Source organism: Delphinapterus leucas, chromosome 4, assembly GCF_059928025.1.
Source record: "Delphinapterus leucas isolate spDelLeu-1000000601 "Yukka" chromosome 4, BTC_Dleu_Yukka2, whole genome shotgun sequence".
NCBI classification, from domain to species: Eukaryota; Metazoa; Chordata; class Mammalia; order Artiodactyla; family Monodontidae; genus Delphinapterus; species Delphinapterus leucas.
Window position 1 is genome coordinate 140015886 of NC_143132.1, and position 19713 is coordinate 140035598.

A 19713-nucleotide genomic window follows, 5' to 3' on the forward strand; every position below is an offset into this window, starting at 1 on the left:
AAAATTCATATGGAATCTCAAGGAACTCTGATTGTTTTGGTAATCTTGAAAAAAAGAAGAACAAACTTGGAGGTTTCACATTTCCTTACTTTAAAACTTACTCCAGGGACTTCCCTGGTGGTGCAATGGTTAAGAATCCACCTGCCAACACAGGGGACATGGGTTCAAGTCCTGGCCCAGGAAGATCCCACATGCCGTGGAGCAACTAAACCCATGCGCCACAACTACTGAGCCTGAGCTCTAGAGCCTGTGTGCCACAATTACTGAGCCCACATGCCGCAACTACCGAAGCCTGCAGCCTAGAGCCTGTGCTCCACAACAAGAGAAGCCACCACAATGAGAAACCCACGCACCAAAATGAAGAGCAGCCCCCGCTCACCACAACTAGAGAAAGCCCACATGCAACAATGAAGACCCCATGCAGCGAAAAACAAATAAAGAAAAAACAGGGCTTCCCTGGTGGCGCAGTGGTTAAGAATCCGCCCGCCAATGCAGGAGCCACAGGGTCAAGCCCTGGTCCAGGAAGATCCCACATGCCGCAGAGCAACTAAGCCCGTGTGCCACAACTACTGAGCCTGTGTGCCACAACTACTGAAGCCCACGCGGCTAGAGCCCGTGCTCCGCAACAAGAGAAGCCACCACAATGAGAAGCCTGTGCACCACAATGAAGAGTAGCCCCTGCTCGCCGCATCCAGAGAAAAGCCCGCATGCAGCAACGAAGACACAACACAGCCAAAAATAAAATAAATTAAATTTAAAAAAAAAAGAAAAAAACAAAAACAAAACTTACTACAAAGCTACAGTAATCAAAACAGTGTGGAGCTGCCATAAAGACAAACATATAGACCAATGAAACAGAACAAAGCCCAGAAATAAACCCTCACATATGTATGGTCCACAGATTTCAACAAGGGTCCCAAGACCATTCAACAGGAGAAAGGACAGTCTTTTCAACAAATGGTTTTGGAAAAACTGGGTATCCACGTGCAAAAAAATGAAGTTGGACCCTTACCTTACACCATATACAAAAATCAGCTCAAAATGGATAAAAGATCTAAACGCAAGAGCTAAAATTATAAAACTATTAGAAGAAAATGGGAAAGCTTCATGACACTGAATTTACCAATGATTTCTTGGACATGACACCAAAAGCGCAGGCAACAAAAGAAAAAGCAGATAAACTGAACTTAATAAAAACTAAAAGCTTTTGTGCATGAAAGGACACTATAAATGCAGTGAAAAGGTAACCTACAGAATGGGAGAAAATATTTGGAAATCATGTGTCTGATGAAGGATTAATATCCAGAATAGATGAAGAACTACAAACCAGTAACAAATGAAAACAACCCAATTAAAAAATGGACATTTCCCCAAAGATATACAAATCGCAATAAGCACATGAAAAGATGCTTAATATCATTAATCATTGAGAAAATACAAATCAAAACTGTAAAATAACACTTAACACATCAGAATGGCTATTATAAAGAAAACAGAAAAACAGGCAGAAAATAACAAATGTTGGTGAGGTGCAGAGAAATTGAAACTCTTATGTGTTGTTGGTGAGAATGTAAAATGGTACAGCCATCAATACACAAGTACAATGTGGCATTTCCTCAAAAAATTAAACACAGAATTACCATATGATCCAGCAATTCCACGTCTGGGGATATATCCAAACGAACTGAAAGTAGGCTCTCAAACAGGTACGTACATACCCATGTTCACAGCACCATTACTCACAAGAGCCTAATGGACACTTAGAAAGCAATCCAACTGTCTGTGGATGGATTAATGAATTTTTAAAATGTGGCATATACATACAATGAAATGTTATTCAGCCTTAAAAAAGATATTTTGCCACATGCTACAACATGGATGAAACTTGAAGACATTATGCTAAGTAAAAAACGTCAATCACAAAAGGACAAGTATTGTATGATCCACTTACAGGAAGCAGAATGATATCTGGTGTTTGTAAGAGGTTGGGGGATAAACGGTATAGGGAGTTAATGTTTAATACATACAGAGTTTCAATGTGTGAAGATAAAAGTTCTGGAGATGGGTGGTGGTGACGGTTGCACAACAATGTGAATGTACTTATAGTGTCACTGAATTGCACACCTTAAAATGATTAAAATGACAAATTTTATGTATGTTAATTTTACCATAATGAAAAATAAATAGAAAAATAATTTTTTGCTTTTATATAAATGAATAGTTTAGAGTAATATATTTTTTTGTTTGATTAATTTTGGAATGAGAAATTTTTTTTAACACCAGTGGTAAAATAGTATTCTGATGAATTCTATCACACACAAAAAAACATTTATGAAGACCTATGCCCCTAAATATATCATGTTATTGTTCAGATAAAATAGGAATATAAGTTTAAATCATTTGATCTAAAAAAAATTTAACATGGAATTTTAAAAGGTAACTATATCTACTTAAACGTTTCAAAAAAAGTACCTTGGTGATGAGGAAAAAACTCTTTTTCAAGGCAAGTTTTTAAAGATAGAACTTCCTCACATTTAACTAGTGAAAATTAAGTATACAAATATTAATGCTAAAGTATTATTTGTATTAGAATTTGAGAAAAAACAAATTGTGGTCTTTCCTAACAATCTAGTTCCTAATCTCCACCATGAAATGACTATGGGTCACTTCAAAGGATTACAAGCCTCCTAGGAATTAAAATGCTATACAGAAAAATAACATTTAAAAAATCGGGTTAACCAAAATATTAATATCTAGGGGGAAAAGATCACTGTCTTTAAGTTGTTAACTCAACTCTTGACAAGTTTTTCTCTCTGATTTCTTCTGGATCTTCCACACCTTTGCACACCACGCAACACTTATTCATTGACCCCAAAGATACTGTTTAGGTTACAAGCCAAACTTACCCTTTACAAAGGCTTAACTAAGACCAGGCCTCTAATAAATCAGGGTAATGCTAATTATTTTATATAGATAAGAAAATATCTACGGAAAGTCTCTTTTCCTCTAAATCACTTTCAGTATGGTTCTCCTAAATGTTGCCTAAAACATAGTAACCTACCAACAATTCACTCAAACCTACAGAGCTTATTTTCAGTGTTTAAGGAAACAGAAAGCCTATTATTTCTTTATGGTTAGATAAAGCTCTAGTGTGCGTGTTAATAATTAAAATGCTCCTATCGCATCCCCTTTTTTATGGGGATGCAGTCTCTTATACTTAAGGTGTTTGGTGTTTGCTAAACCTATTCATAATTTTTCTCTAAGACTCTCATAAAATGACACTTTTTCCACAATCATTTGTCTATTGTAACCTTTCCAAAATAATTTACCATTTCCTGTTATTGTTTCTGTCATTCTTCCAGATATAATTCTCCACTCATCTAATCTATAAGTAATGCTTCTGTAGCCCTATGAACTCAAAATTTAACCTTTGAAAATTCTGCTATATATTTTATACATTAAACACATACTCAGGTCAAAATAAAAAGCCAGAACTTTCTATCAAAGCCCAAGGAATTTAAATCTTCTAGTCTATGGAAGCCTAAACCAACAAGAGACACAAACATAGGTTCAACAGTGTCTGAGGAACCAATCTCAGGACACCATCTGTTCAAAAATATTTTGGCCTCAGGACCCCTTCACACCTTTAAATTATTGAGGACCTCAAAGAGTTTTGTTTATGGGGGTTATTTATGTTGGTGCATTATTCAAAATTAAAAGTGAAAAATTGTTTATATACATTCAATATTTCAAGCTTCACAGCTTCTTCACCAGGAGACTTCATCTCAAAAAACCACTTTCTCTGCTCACCCGTAAATAGTAAGCAACTCATCTGTTAAAAGTTTTATCATAAGGTTACAGCAATTCAGCCACATCTTCAGGCTCCACGTCTAATTCTCTTTCTCTTGCTGTTTCCACCACATCTGCAGTTGCTTCTTCTACTGAAGTCTTGAACCCCTCAAAGTCATCCATGAGGGCTGGAACCAACTTCTTCCAAACTTCTGTCTATGTTGATATTTTGACCTCTTCCCCTGAATCATGAATGTTCTTAACGTCATCTAGAATGGTGAATCCTTTTCAGAAGGTTTTCAATTGACTTTGCTCACAGGCATCAGAGGAATCACTATCTATGGCACCTATAGCCTTACAAAATGTATTTCTTAAATAATAAGACTTGAAAGTCAAAATTATTCCTTGAGCTGCATATGGATGTTGTGTTAGCAAGTATGGAAACAACATGAATCTCACTGCATTGATACATTTCCCTCAGAGCGCTTGGGTGACTAGGTGCACTGTCAATGAGCAGTCATCTTGGATCTTTTCTTCTGAGGAACAGGTCTCAACAGTGGGCTTAAAATATTCAGTAAGCCATGTTTTAAACAGATGTGCTGTCATCCAGGCTTTGTTGTTCCATTTATGGAGAACAGGCAGAGTAGAGAGCATAATTCTTAAGGGCCCCAGGATTTTCAGAATCCAAGCACTGGCTTCAACTTAGTCACCAGCTGCATTAGCCCCTAACAAGAGTCAGCCCATCCTCTGAGGCTCTGAAGCCAGGCACTGACTTCTCATCTCCAGCTATGAAGTCCTAGATGGCATCTTCTTCAACTGAATGCTGCTCACCTACATCAAAAATCTATTCCTTCATTACCTTAGCTAAATCTTCTAGATAATTTGTGGCAGTTTCTATGTGAGCACTCACTGCTTCACCTTGCACTTTCATGTTATGGAGATGGCTTCTTGCCTTAAACCTCATGAACCAACCTCTGCTAAGCTTCAAACTTTTGCAGCTTCCTCACCTCTCTCAGCCTTCACAGAACTGAAGAGAGTTAGGGCCTTGCTCTGGATTAGACTTTGGTTTAAGGGAATGTGGTGGCTGGTTTGATCTTCCATCCAGACCACTAAAACTTTCTCTATGTCAAGAAGTAAAAACTACTATAAATAAAATAAATAAGCTACAAGGATATACTGTACAACACAGGGACTATAATTTTTTATAATTACTGTAAAATAGAGTATAATCTTTAAAAATCGTGAATCACTATGTTGATTGAAACTTATACTGTATATCAACTGCACCTCAATTTAAAAAAAAAAACTTTCTCCATATGAGCAATAAGACTGCTTTGCTTTCTTATCATTCGTGTGTTCAATGGAGTAGCACTTTTAATTTCCCTCAAGAACTTTTCCTTTGCATCCATTCGCAACTTGGCTAATTGCTTCAAAGGGCCTAGCTTTCGGCCTATCTGGGCTGTTGACATGCCTTCCTCACTAAGCTTAATCATTTCTAGCTTTTGACTTAAAGTGAGAGTTGTGTGACTCTTCATTTCAAGAAGTACTTAGAGACCATTAGTAGTGCTATTTATTAATTGGCCTAATTTCAGTATTGTTGTGGCTCAGAGAATAAGGAGGCCAGAGGAGAGGGAGAGAGAGCAGTCAGGACACACACATTTATGGATTAAGTTTACCGTCTGATACTGACACGGTTCATGGCACCCCAAAACAGTTTCAATATCATCAAATATCACTGATGACAGATAACCATCACAAATAAAATAATGAAAGAGCTTGAAATATTGCAAGAATTACCAAAATGTGACTCAGAGACACCAAGTGAACAAATGCTGTTGGAAAAATAGCGCCAACAGACTTGCCTGACACAGGGTTGCCACAAACCTTCAAGGTGCAGAAAACGGAATATATGCGAAGCACAGTAAAGCAAAGAAAAGCACAATAAAACAAGGTCTTCCTGTACATACATACAGGTTTCTCTACACAGACATTCAGTTTTGCCCAGGGCCAAAAACGGGTATGTGTGCATGCGCGCGCACACACAGACGCACACACAGGCTCCATGCATTCATAAGTGCCAAACTCAACATTAACTACTACTAATGCTTTCTCCAAGCGGCTTGTTTAAAGCAGGGTTTCTCAACCTCTGCAATACTGACACTGTAGAGCAGGTGGTTCTTTGTTGAGGGTGGATGTCTTCTTGTTCACTGTACAATGTTTAGCACCACCCTTGGCCTCTATCCAATAGATGCCAGTAGTATCCTTTCCCCCCTCCCCAGTTATGACAATCAAAAATGTCCCCATGGGCTTCCCTGGTGGCGCAGTGGTTGAGAGTCCGCCTGCCGATGCAGGGGACACGGGTTCGTGCCCCGGTCCGGGAAGATCCCACATGCCGCAGAGCGGCTGGGCCCGTGAGCCATGGCCGCTGAGCCTGCGTGTCCGGAGGCTGTGCTCTGCAACGGGAGAGGCCGCAACAGTGAGAGGCCCGCGTACCGCCAAAAAAAAAAAAAAAAAAAATGTCCCCAGTCATTAGAGAAATCCCATCCCCCACCACTGAAAATCACTGTTTTGGAAAAGTCATCTAGGAAGCCTGACCTTGCCTTTTGTTGTTGTTAAAAGTGGGAGGTGGGGGGGTAATAAATTCCATTCTAGCTCTTTCTTCTCACCACTCCTAAATTTAATTATCTGATGGTGGAAAGCAACTGTCCATTCTGAGTCTTACCTGCAAGCAGTACTTGGAAAACAATACTGAATTAAACTCTTCTTTCTAGGGAACTCAATCAGGTTTTCCCAATTTCAAGAGTGGAGAAAGCCTCTAATAATGATCTTTCAGTAAGGAGATATATATATATATCTTCTGTACCTTATGCACATTACTGCGTGTCTGAGAAGGAAGATAGCCCAGTGGTTCTCAGCCTTGGAAGTGCATATCAAAATAACCTGAGATGCTTTTTAAAAAAATATATAGGTATCAGGGTCCCATCTCAGATACACCTAATCAGAATTCTTTACTCATCCAGCAATTATCTGAATGTCCACTATATGCAAAGCATTACTGTAGGTGGTGGGGATACAGCAGTAAATAACAGACACGGTCCCTGCCCTCTTAGAGTTCACATTCCAGTAGAGGGAGACAGACCATAAATATAGTTATATAAAGAGAATTATTTCAGATAGAACCACAGGGATATAAAACAGTGTAATGGAACCAATTTCCTGCATTCTCACCAACATCAGTAGATAGTATCAAAGTATTGAATGCGGTAGGTGAAAATGTTTCTTTTGCATTTCAGTATTCAGGAAGCCTATGATATAAATTACACGCCTAAGTTTCTTGTTACGTGTTTAGTACTGGGCAAAACTTTGGCCCTTACTCTTTGGGAAATTATAAGCTCAAGACTAAATAGGTAAATTCTCTCACAGCTTCAATTCTAAGTTCCATGAGTTCAATGAAAACACTACGTCAAACTTTTGAAAATGGTTCAGTTTAATGATTTTATAAATGGGGGGGAAAGATCCTGCACTCCTAAACGCAAATGCAGGCAATAACAGAGAATAGTCCAAAAAAAAGGTTGCCTCCTGCAGAAGTTATTCAAAGGAAAAAAAACATCCACTGACAAACTGACAGTCACAAGGACTGTTCACAAGAAAATCTGGCAAGACTGAGTGAGGGAGGGGACTTCTCTTCCTCTCATTTTATACTTCTGTGAAAAATTGGTACCAAAAACCTGGAATAAGTAAGTTTTCTGCTCTTCAATTTTTCCTAAGAAGCAAAAACAAACAAACAAGAAGAACAAAAAAACCCCAAAAAACAACAATCAAAACAAAAACCTCTTATATATCCTTTCTATGGTTAAAAAAAAGTCGTGAGTATGAAGAAAAGGGAACCCACTTACACTGTTGGTGGGAATGTAAACTGGTACAGCCACTATGGAGAACAGTATGGAGAGTCCTTACAAAACTAAAACTAGGGGCTTCCCTGGTGGCGCAGTGGTTGAGAGTCCGCCTGCTGATGCAGGTGACATGAGTTCGTGCCCCGGTCCAGGAAGATCCCATATGCCGCGGAGCAGCTGGGCCCGTGAGCCATGGCCACTGAGCCTGTGCGTCTGGAGCCTGTGCTCCGCAACGGGAGAGGCCACAACAGTGAGAGGCCCGCGTACCAAAAAAAAAAAACAAGAAACTAAAACTAGTGTTGCCATATGATCCAGCAATCCTACTCCTGGGCATATATCTGGAGAAAACCAAAATTCAAAAAGTTACATGCACCCCTATGTTCACAGCAGCACTATTTCCATTGACAGATGAATGGGTAAAGAAGGTGTGGAATATTAGCCATAAAAAAGAATGAAATAATGCCATTTGCATCAACATGGATGGACCAAGAGATTAACATACTAAGTGAAGTAAGTCAGAAAGAGAAAGACAAGTGCCATATGATATCACTTATATGTAGAATCTAAAACATGACACAAATGCACTTATTTACAAAACAGACTCAGACACAGAAAACAAACTTATGGATGAGAACTATTACATATATAGAATGGATAAACAACAAGGACCTACTGTATAGCACAGGGAACTATATTCAATATCCTGTGATAAACCACAATGAAAAAGAATATGAAAAAAATGTACATATAGGTGTAACTGAATCACTCTCTGATATTAACACATTGTAAATCAACTCTACTTCAATAAAATAAATTAAAAAAACAAACAAGAAAACAAACTTATGGTTACCAAAGAGGAAAGGAGGTGGGGGAGGGACAAATTAAGAGTCTGGGATTAACAGATACACACTACTATATATAAAATAGATAAACCACAAGGTCCTACTGTAGAGCACAGGGAACTATACTCAATATCCTGTGATAAACCATATTGGAAAAGAATATATATATATCTCTTTGCTGTATACCAGAAACTAACACATTGTAAATCAACTATACTTCAAAAATAAATAAAGTTTTGAGTATCATATAAGAAAAAGATCAAACACTTCTGTCATATCAAAACTACTAAAAGGTACCACTTACATATACCCAGCCTTTAAGAATCAGAAAAAATGGTCAGATGCCAGAAGATGTTTATCTAATGTTTCAATACACACTCCATTCCACACACACACACAGCAGCAACCTATTCATTCTGTAACAGTGGTTCTCAAATGGATGCTTCACGAACTTCACAGACTGCTCCCATGGTTCCCACTCCACAAACTGTAACTCTGTCACAAATTTGTAAATATTTTACGCCTGCAAGGAAGCAGCTACTTTTAGTAGCTACTGAAAGTCTCAAATTTAAAAGAACTGAAAAGACAAAGAATTTAAATAATATTCCCCAATCACAATGGAATTAAATTAGAAAAAACCCAAAAAATTTAGGAAATCCACAAATGTTTGGATATTAAACAAGACACTTCTAAAGAACACTTGGGTCAAGCACAAAATCACAAGGGAACTTTTTAGTTAGAATGTATTTTGAACTGACTGAAAACAAAACCAAAACATATCAAAATTTACAGAAAAGGAAATTTATAGCTGTACACACGGATACCAGAAAAGAAAGACCTCAAGTAAGCTTCCAGCTTAAGCAATAAGAAAAAAGCAAACTAAATCCAAAGTAAGCAGAAGGAAAGAAATTATGTTAGAGGAAAAAATCAATACCATAGAAAAGATAAAAATAGGGGAAAAAATCAATAAAACCAAAAGTTGGTTCTTGGAAATGACCAATAAAACTGACAAACCTTTAGCTAGACTGAGGAAAAAAATAATGAAGACAAATTACTAAAATCAGGAATAAAAAGGGGTACATCACCACCAACCTTAGAGAAATTAAAAGGATTATGAGGGAATATTTTAACAAGTTTATGCCAACAAATTAGATATCTTAGATAAAATGAAAAAATTCCCTGAAAGACACAAATTACCAAAACTGACTCAAGAGGAAACAGAAAATCTGAAGAGATCTATAACAAGTGAAGAAACAGAACTACTAATTTAAAAGTTTATCACGAAGAAAAGGCCTGGCCCACACAGCTTCACTGGTGAATTCTACCAAACATTTAAAGAAGAAATACTACAAATCCTTCACAAACTCTTCTAGAAGAGAGCAGAGAACACTTCCCAGTTCATTCTATGAGACCAACATTACCCTCATACCAAAGAAATAGACATCACAAGAAGAGAGAGAGAAAATATTAGCAAGCCAGGGCTTCCCTGGTGGCGCAGTGGTTGAGAGTCCGCCTGCCGATGCAAGGGACACGGGTTCTTGCCCTGGTCCCGGAAGATCCCACATGCTGCGGAGCTGCTGGGCCCGTGAGCCATGGCCGCTGCGCCTGCGCGTCCGGAGCCTGTGCTCCGCAACGGGAAAGGCCACAACGGTGAGAGGCCTGCGTACCGAAAAATATATATATATATATCAGCAAGCCAAACCCAGCAACACACAAAAGGGATTACACAGCTTGGCTCTTCTTAAAACATTAAACAGAAGCTTACCATACAATTCAGCAACTCATACGAATCTTCCCAAGCAAAATTAAAACACACATCTACACAAATTGAAGATTTGTAGCAACCCTGCATTGTCAAATGATGGTTCACATTTTTAAGCAATATTTTTTAATTAAGGTATGTACATTGGTTTTTTTTTAAAGACATAATGCTGCTGCACACTTAATACACTACAGTACAGTGTAAACATAACTTTTACATGCACTGGGAAACCAAACAATTCACATGACTTGTTTTATTGCAATATTTGCTTTATTGCAGTGGTCTGGAACCAAACCTGCAATATCTCTGAGGTTTACCTATAAATTAGTGGTTGCCTAAGGTTAAGAGAAAGGAGGGGAAGTTAGGAGTAATGGGAGTAACTGCTCATTGGCCCAGGGCTTCTTTTTGAGGTGATAAATATTCCAAAATTAGATTGTGGTTGATAGTTGCACAACTCTGAGTTTACTAAAAACAAAACAAAAAAAACACATTGAATTATACATTATTTAATTTATACATTATTAAATTATTTTAATGTACAGGTTTTGTGAATTATATCTCAAAAAAGATGTTAAAAACAAATTCCAGCTCAGATTTAGTTTCTTTGCCCAAGGTCATACAGTAAGAAAGTGGAAGAGCTAAGTCCCAAGCCAAAGTATTTCAATACAGTACTGGCTGCCATTTATCAAGTGCCAATTATGTGCCAGGGGTTTTACACACTCTCATTTAATTCAACAATTCAGCGAGCTAGACACAACTACCTCCCTCTTCTAGGCAAGGAAACACAAACTTAAGTGAAATAACTTGCCCACGGTCACAAAGGGAATAAATAAATGAGCCAGAATTAAAAGTATATGTTCCAGCATTCCAGACATTCAATTAAGACTATCATAATTGTTTTCCATATCCATGAATGACATCTACTAATATTTACTTAACCTTTTCTTTAAGTCATTTGCTTCTTTTGCCCAACAAAGCCACAGGAAAGAATGAAGGCATAACCTGAGAGGGTAATACTGGGGCTACAGACAAGAGTAGAAAAGGTAGAGGATAAGAATGTAAGATTGACATTAACAGCGCCAATGGGGGGAACTGTGGGTAAAGTGCCCACTGAGAGTCAAGGCTTGCTGAGAAGACGGCACAGCCTGAGAAGGGGTGGGAATGGAAAGGAACGACAAATTCCAAGAGGCAGCAGACCGAGGTGAAGGGGAAGAGACTGAGGTGTGTGTAAGTTAGGAACTGAGGGTGGCAAAGGGTTTAAGAAAGGAGGCTGAGGTGGAAAAACAGAGATGAAAGCTGCAAGATGAGTAGGAATGGTTAATACGAAAGGGTACAATGAAGTGAGCTGGGAAACCCCCAAACAGGCCAGAGGAAAGTGAGACTGAAGCAGGACACCAGGCTACGGTCTTGAGTAGACTAGAAGCAAGGAAATGTGGGTCAACACCTGGAAGTCCAAGTAGACAGGTCACCCTGTAAAATCTCAAGAAACACACCAGTAGGAAAAGCTGTCCCACACTTCAGAAAACACTACCCTAGCCAATACTGCTCGAATCAGGAGCTCAAGACTTCTCAGGAGGTCAGTTTGGGGCCAAATTCAACTTAACCAACTAGGTGAAGTAGGTTCCAACACAGCAAAGCTCAGCTTCATTGTAGGTGAAAAGACGGGACAACCAATGATGAAAAAAGTTATGGTCAGACAAAAGGAATTCCAAGTTCAAAACTGTGGCTCCAAGACTTTGAGGAAACTAGAAAGTGAACAGGTAAGGAGTTCTTTTGACTATAATAGAATCTGGAGTCATAGGTAGGTGGAACATTGTTAGTAAGGAAAGAAAACACACACAGGTTGATTAGCAACATTTTAAAAGCAATAATTCAATAGCCAAAACACAGAAGGTTCTAAACCAGTAATACATCAGAACATACAAAATAATCCATGTACTGCTGATCATTTGTAATAGTTATGCAATCAAGTCAGTACATCTAAATTTATGTGAAAATGATACATAGAAATTCAGCTTTATGATAAAAGATTAAAAATAAGTTGTTTTATTAAGAGGCTATTTAAAATAATTCACAGTTTCTTTAAAATAGCAAGGTGGATTAACCATTATTTAACATATACACAATCTTCCAAAACATTTCTATAATACACCTGCATCGTCTTTTCATTTACAACTCCGGACTAGTTTCTAAGTTGGGAAATACTCCCACCACGTTCCCTCCGTTGTCCCCGCTACAGTATCAAATGAGAATGTCTGCAAGGTTACAGCCCCCAGCCCTCCTCTACTGAAGTCTCTCGATTCCAGACCTCTCTATTTGAATCATTCAACTAACAGACATGCTGGTTTCTAACTACCTGCCTATACCTTGGATTAGGCTACTTACTGGCTCTGTGTGACTAATACTACACCTGCTCTTCCGATCTGTTCAGCTGGCTTCAACTGCACTGCCCACCCTTCATGCTGCAGTTTGCTTTTACATCCCTTAAAAGCGAGCTGTTGTTAACTCTGAAGTCCAACTAACTCCATTTCTCCAGGATGTGAATGTCACTTGACTTGCTGTTTATAAAGTTCTCCCAGGGACACCATTCTCACTCTTGGCATAACCCAATCTGGCACTCTTGGAACTATACAACGCCTAGCATATAAGCTTTCAAAAAGTGGGGGAAACCTCTCACCATTCAGAGAACTATCCAACATAGATGCCTTCTGTTTACCCATCTACATACACATCCACGCCAAACACATACATAAAATCTTTCAAAGTCCTGTTTGAATTATCTGATTTTATCCTAATTAATTTACACCAATAAAAATACAATATTAAAGATAGCTACGTAGGTCCTTTCTGACTTTCATCATTTTTAATCCAGGAGCTCCCTCAAAAGGATAAGAGGGGACTTCCCTGGTGGCTCAGTGGTTAAGAATCCGCCTGCCAATGCAGGGGACATGGGTTCGAGCCCTGGTCCAGGAAGATCCCACATGCCGTGGAGCAGCTAAGCCCGTGCGCCCTAACTACTGAGCCTGCGCTCTAGAGCCCTTAAGCCACAACTACTGGAGCCCACGTGCCGCAACTACTGAAGCCCACGTGCCACAACTACTGAAGCCCGTGCGCCTAGAGCCTGTGCTCTGCAACAAGAGAAGCCACTGCAATGAGAAGTCCGCACACTGCAACAAAGAGTAGCCCCTGCTCACCATGACTAGAGAAAGCCAGCACATAAGCCACAAAGACCCAATGCAGCCAAAAATAAATAATTTATTTTAAAAAAAAATGTAGTGTTCAACTGTAATAACTTGCATTCTAGGCTTCCAGAACAAGCATTTGTGTCAGAAACAACTGCTTCCTAATTTCCCCTTTTAAATATCTTGTCCTGTGCTGCATGCTTTAATATTACCTGTGACCTTAAATCCACAAGAGTAGAAAAGACATAACCTTTAACCTTATAATAAATCAAAGATGAAACCATCGCCAATTAAGAATCTGAACTTAAATTTACTGCTTATAAGTGAACTTTAGCTGTGGGAGTAGTAATTCTATCTAGACTTTGCTTTGTATGACAACCGGTATACACGAAGAATCCTGGCAACTTTTCTTAAAATCAGTATCACATAAGGAAGGTAGATGAATCCCTTAATAGTATAACGAAGAACTGGGGCTAGGGACCAGAGTAGAAATCAAACCTAAAGTACTTGGGAACTTTAATCATCGTGTACAATATACTGTAACACTTTAAAACATTATTGGTTTAAATAACTGGAGATTTCATTTAATTTTCATTTTAAATTATAAGTATTACTCAGTGATTGGCTTGATGTGAACTGTCCACAGGATACATTATCCAGAACAAAAAAGCTTAATCCTAAACTATTTCCTCCAGGCACAGAACATTTTCCAGGGGTATCTCAGTCTAGCCCAGGTATATGAATTTTACATTAGACTAGAAAAACGAAAAGGAAATAAAATGCCGAAAAACCTAATACAACCCAAACCTAACTACCTGGATTATCTGCTTTTTTTTCACTACCATAATCAATGTTCAATTGCATTTTAATGTGTGATTGACCCTAGTGGGACTATGCAACAAAAAAACTTATCAATTGTTATATGAATATAAGACATAATTGTACACATAAGTGAGTCATTATTACAGCTATAACGATCCTTTAAAGATGTACTCATTTCCATTCAAACTTTGGCTTAGTAATTAATATACTCAGTTTATACTAAATTAAAAGGTTTTACATATGTTCTGAATTACAGCAGTAGCCACCTAACCAGTCTTGGGTGTCCCTATTTGTCTTTTATAATCTACTCTTCTAAAACCTGTAATGTAGCGGTTATTTAACTTTGGGGTATCATGGGCCCCTCAGAAGATCTAATAAAACTATGAACCCTCTTGAGAAAAGTACATTTATGCACATTCCCCCTGAAGCTCTTCACAGCCTAGCTTAGACTTCCCATCACCTACCAATCCGTCCAAACTTCTTAACCTTGTATTCCAAGTACTTCATAATGTAGTCACTGTTAATTCAACTAATCTACCTCCAGTCCTTTCCAACTACACCCACCAATCAGGTCTATTGCCTAACTATCCCAACAGAAATATACCATCCTCTTTTTCTGGCTTGCCTTCTGGGTTCCCTCTTGTTGCTTTCCTGCCCAAATGTTTGCTCTCAACAAACCCTTTCTGTGGACCTAAAATACCTCCCTTGCCATGAGGGTTTCCCTCTGCCTACAATCAGATCATCTGATCCTTTCTGAATTCAGAATCATGTTATCTCCATCTCTTATGGAGCACTCCATGTTCTACACTGTATTATACAAAGCATTCAAAAAAAAAGTCAAGAAACATAGAACACACTTATTTCTGAATTATATAGTAGTTACATTTCCAAAGAATATGCTCCATGTTTTTCCTCAACTTCTATAAACCTTTTCACGTGAAGTATCTCAGACGCTGTGCATTTATTTATGCATGTCTTCGCTCATTTTCTAGCCAATAAGATTCTTAGGAACAGAGATGGTAGCTACTCTACCCTGTGTCCCCCACAATCTCCAACAGAAAGCAAGGAGACACTCGATATGGAATACTTGAACATATGGGCATCAGTGTTTTGGGGGCATTTCATACATTCTGTATCCCCAATTACAAGATTTTTCAAGGATCATCTAGTTTTTTATCCTACTGAAAAGTCAACTAATGCTCTACCCTTAGTGAATGCTTGACAAGTGAGAACTTACTATCTGAAACAGTGATTTATTCTCATCCATACAATATCTACTCATTGATATGCCAACTTTGTTCAAAAAAAAAAAAAAAACAAACCCATGGGCTTCCCTGGTGGCACAGTGGTTGAGAGTCCGCCTGCCGATGCAAGGGACACGGGTTCGTGCCCCGGTCTGGGAAGATCCCACATGCCGCGGAGCAGCTGGGCCCGTGAGCCATGGCCGCTGAGCCTGTGCGGCCGGAGCCTGTGCTCCACAACGGGAGAGGCCACAGCAGTGAGAGGCCCGCGTACCGCAAAAAAAAAACCAAAAAAAACAAAAAGAAAATCCTTCAATATATCAAGAATTCTTACCTAATGACCATTAACCCAGGAGGGAACACAAAGATGGCTCCTACACAAAAATAATCCAAATGTGAAAACTATTATCCTTTTTAGTACTACTGCAAACAAAGTTTAACTTGAGTTATAAAACCAACTCGGAAAACAGAAAAAAACAACATCCAAACTATACATATGCACACTACCAGAGGCAATAAAACAGCACAAAAGTATAGAAACTTTTTTTAGAAAGTCTTAAACGTGATATAAAAGTTTCTAATTGATTCACGCTAAAAGTATTATGCCAAGTGAAACAAGTCAGACATAAAAGGCCATATTGTATGATTTCATTTATATGAAATATAACAGGCAAATTCATAGAGATAGAAAGTAGATTAGTGACTGCCAGGAGGTAGGAGGAGGGGAGAACAAGGAGTGACTGCTAATGGCTTTTTTAAAGACTTTTTATTTTTATTTTTTAATTTATTCTTGGCTGCATCGGGTCTTCATTGCTGCGCGCGGGCTTCTCATTGCGGTGGCTTCTCTCGTGGCGGAGCGTGGGCTCTAGAGCACAGGCTCAGTAGTTGTGGCGCACGGGCTTAGTTCCTCTAGGGCATGTGGGATCTTCCCAGACCAGGGCTCGAACCCAGGTCCCCTGCATTGACAGGTGGATTCTTAACCACTGCGCCACCAGGGAAGTCTGGCTAATGGCTTTTTGGAGTGATGAAAATGTTCTGGAATTAGACAGTGGTAATGGTTGTACAATTTTGTGAATATACTAAAAACTACTGAACATTTTAAAAGGGTGAATTTCATGGTATGCAAATTATATCTCAATTTTTTTTAAGTTTATGACCATTTTGGCTATTTTATCTCAGAGAAAACTGTTTTTTAATAGGAATCTAATTTTATAATAGCTTGTTTCCTCAAGCTGATCTAAACTAGTGGTGACAAACTGGTCCCCCTTTTTAAAACCACGGCTTTGAATTTTTCTCAATGTTATCTACCAACTTGCCAACACTTATAAATAGAAATTTTTCGTAAGAATCTGTATTTCTGGCTTCCTACAAAAAACTGGAGTTCTAAAAATACTAGGCACACCTGCACAGAAAAAATGGCCTGGAGCGAACAGCAGCTAACATACCTGCTATTTGCCATGATCCCCATCACTCCCTATTGTGTCCTAGATACTGAAGCCAAGTATCAGCCGCCATTTAGCTCCCCAGTTGTGAGTTTGTTACCCCTGAACCAAACAAAGACCATCTACCTTTCTTATTAGGGTATACTATGAATCACTGCTGATAAAATGTAAGCCTGTAACTGGTCTGAGGGTACAAATTTCCAGCTATAAAATGAGTAGATCTGGGGATCTAATGTACAGCATGGTAACTATAATTAACAACGCTCTATTATATATACATAATTGAAAGCTGCTAAGAGAAGTAGATCTTAAATGTTATCTCCACACACATACACACACACACGAATGGTAATTACATGAAGGGATGGAAGTGTTAACTAACTTACTGTGGTAAGCATTTCACAATATATACATGTATAAAATCAAAGCTGTACACCTTAAAATTACATATGTTATATATCAATAATATCTCAATAAAGCCAGAAAATAAATTTTAAATGTAACCATGTATGATTACATTTTTAGTAACTGCAAAGAGAAAAAAACCTGACAGTGACACCTGTTGAACAAAACCCTGCAACTGTTACAGATTCGTGCTGTTATAAACTCTTTTATGTGGGGGGAAAAAATCCAGGGACGTTTCCTACAAACAGGAAACAAGTTCTGTTCATTTCATTTACAATTGAAAGTTATTTTCACCTACTAATAGAAAATAGCACAGTAGTAACTTCTTACCCCCATATTGGTGTTGGCACAAAATGAGGGAAAGCTGTCTTACGCATTGTCATTGATTGGATATGAAAACAAACTGCTTTATTTACTCACTGATTTTATGTTTAAACCATCTAGAACTCCCTGATGCTTATATGCACAAAGAAAAACAACCCCTACCCATGTTTAGCTTCTATGTAATAGACTGTATTTACAAAGATGGAAAAAAGCAAAATACAGGGTGTACACATGGAAATAACATAGAAAAGTAGATTCTACTACCTCCTAGCTCAAGTGTAAATGACTGAGCTAAATGCTATGTCAACTACCTTTCAGCTTTAAAATTCTGTGTACTTAAACAGATCTCCTCCTTTCCTCCAAATAAAATAATTCGTCTAGCTGAACTGCCTGTCCTGTAGATGGGAAAGGTTAAAATAGTATTTGCATTCCATTTCATTTGTACCATCGCTTTTAACAGCTAATAAAATATCAACACATAAGATGACTTCTAAAAGCAGTTATTCCCTTCCTGAGCCAATTACTTAGTAGTTTATTAGAGGTAAACCCCAAGGTTCTTCCCCGCCCCCCCCGCCCCAGCCATGCCACTTCATTAACTTGCCCAAATACCTTCAAGTTTACAGGTGACATTTTACATATCATCTTTACCACCAAGTATTAATAGATATTATATAAAACTGGAGTAGCATCACAATTGTTTCACAACTGCAATTCCTAAATACACAAATGCAAAGGTGCAATTGGATTTTATGTCCAACTGAAAATACAATCCTTTTTCTGTTTAAATCTGATGGTGAATAAAATGAGATGCTCTCCCAAAAGTTCACCAAATTTCTAACACACATAATCCAAACAACTTTCTTCAAAAGCGTAAGACGAGAAACAAAACAAAAATTGTTACCTCAACTATAAGTTATGGAACCACAAGGTGCCATTAGATTGGTAAAGATTAGTGGAGACCCTGGATCTTGAGTTACACACCATTAAGAGTACAACGTGAGTTAACTGTACAGGAATTGGTTTATGCTTTACCTCTTATTCTTTAATGGTGCTGCCCCACAGAACTTTCTGATGATACAGATGCTCCACACCTGTATTGTCCAATACCATAATCAAGAGCCACGTGGGGCTATGGAGCACCTGAAACGTGGCTAGCAGGAATGAAGAACTGAATTTATTTTATTTAAAATTAAAGTTAATTTAGGGACTTCCCTGGTGGTGCAGTGGTTAAGAATCCGCCTGCCAATGCAGGGGACACGGGTTCGAGCCCTGGTCCGGGAAGATCCCACATGCCAAGGAGCAACTCAGCCCGTGCACAACTACTGAGCCTGCGCTCTAGAGCCCGAGAGCCACAACTACTGAAGCCCGCGCACCTAGAGCCCGTGCTCCGCAACAAAAAAAAGCCACTGCAATGAGAAGCTCGTGCACCGCAATGAAGAGCTGCCCCCGCTCACCAAAACTAGAGAAAGCCGGCACACAGCAACAAAGACTCAACGCAGCCAAAAATAAATAATAAAATTAAAGTTAATTTAAATTTAAGTTGCCACATGTGGCTGGTGGCTATCATACTGGACAATGCAGTTCCACAATTTGAAATACAAAGTATAAGCTTGACTAAACACTAGAGTTTTTCAAAGTATCATGTCCTGATGATGTTAACACCAACTAAAAACTTTCTGATACCAAATGATACACAAGTTCAGCCATCAGCCTAAACCGGAAAGTCACTTATTAAATGACACTACTTAGATTCAGAATTTAAGGTACAATATTCACTAAGAGACAACATTGAAAAATATATCTCAAGTTTTTCCCTCACTGTTTTTCAAAAGGGGAACTCACTTTCGGAATAGTTTCCCAATACATGCAATTACCTTCCCTTCAAATCTGTTCACTATCTTCTGTTCAGAAAAACAAATGGCAAAGATAAATTCTCAGCACTAAGGAGTCTACTGCGATTCGGTATATTTCACACGTTAATTTCCCTTTTCCTTCAAGGAGAGATTCAGAT

The 19713-nt window shown here is 38.5% G+C and overlaps 1 protein-coding gene across 2 annotated transcripts in view; it reads right to left on the bottom strand.

Annotated features, from left to right (window-relative positions):
* ANKRD28 (ankyrin repeat domain 28) overlaps positions 1 to 19713 on the bottom strand; it is a 180566-nt gene that overhangs the window by 159881 nt on the left and 972 nt on the right. The gene's annotated exons all lie outside the window — the stretch shown is intronic.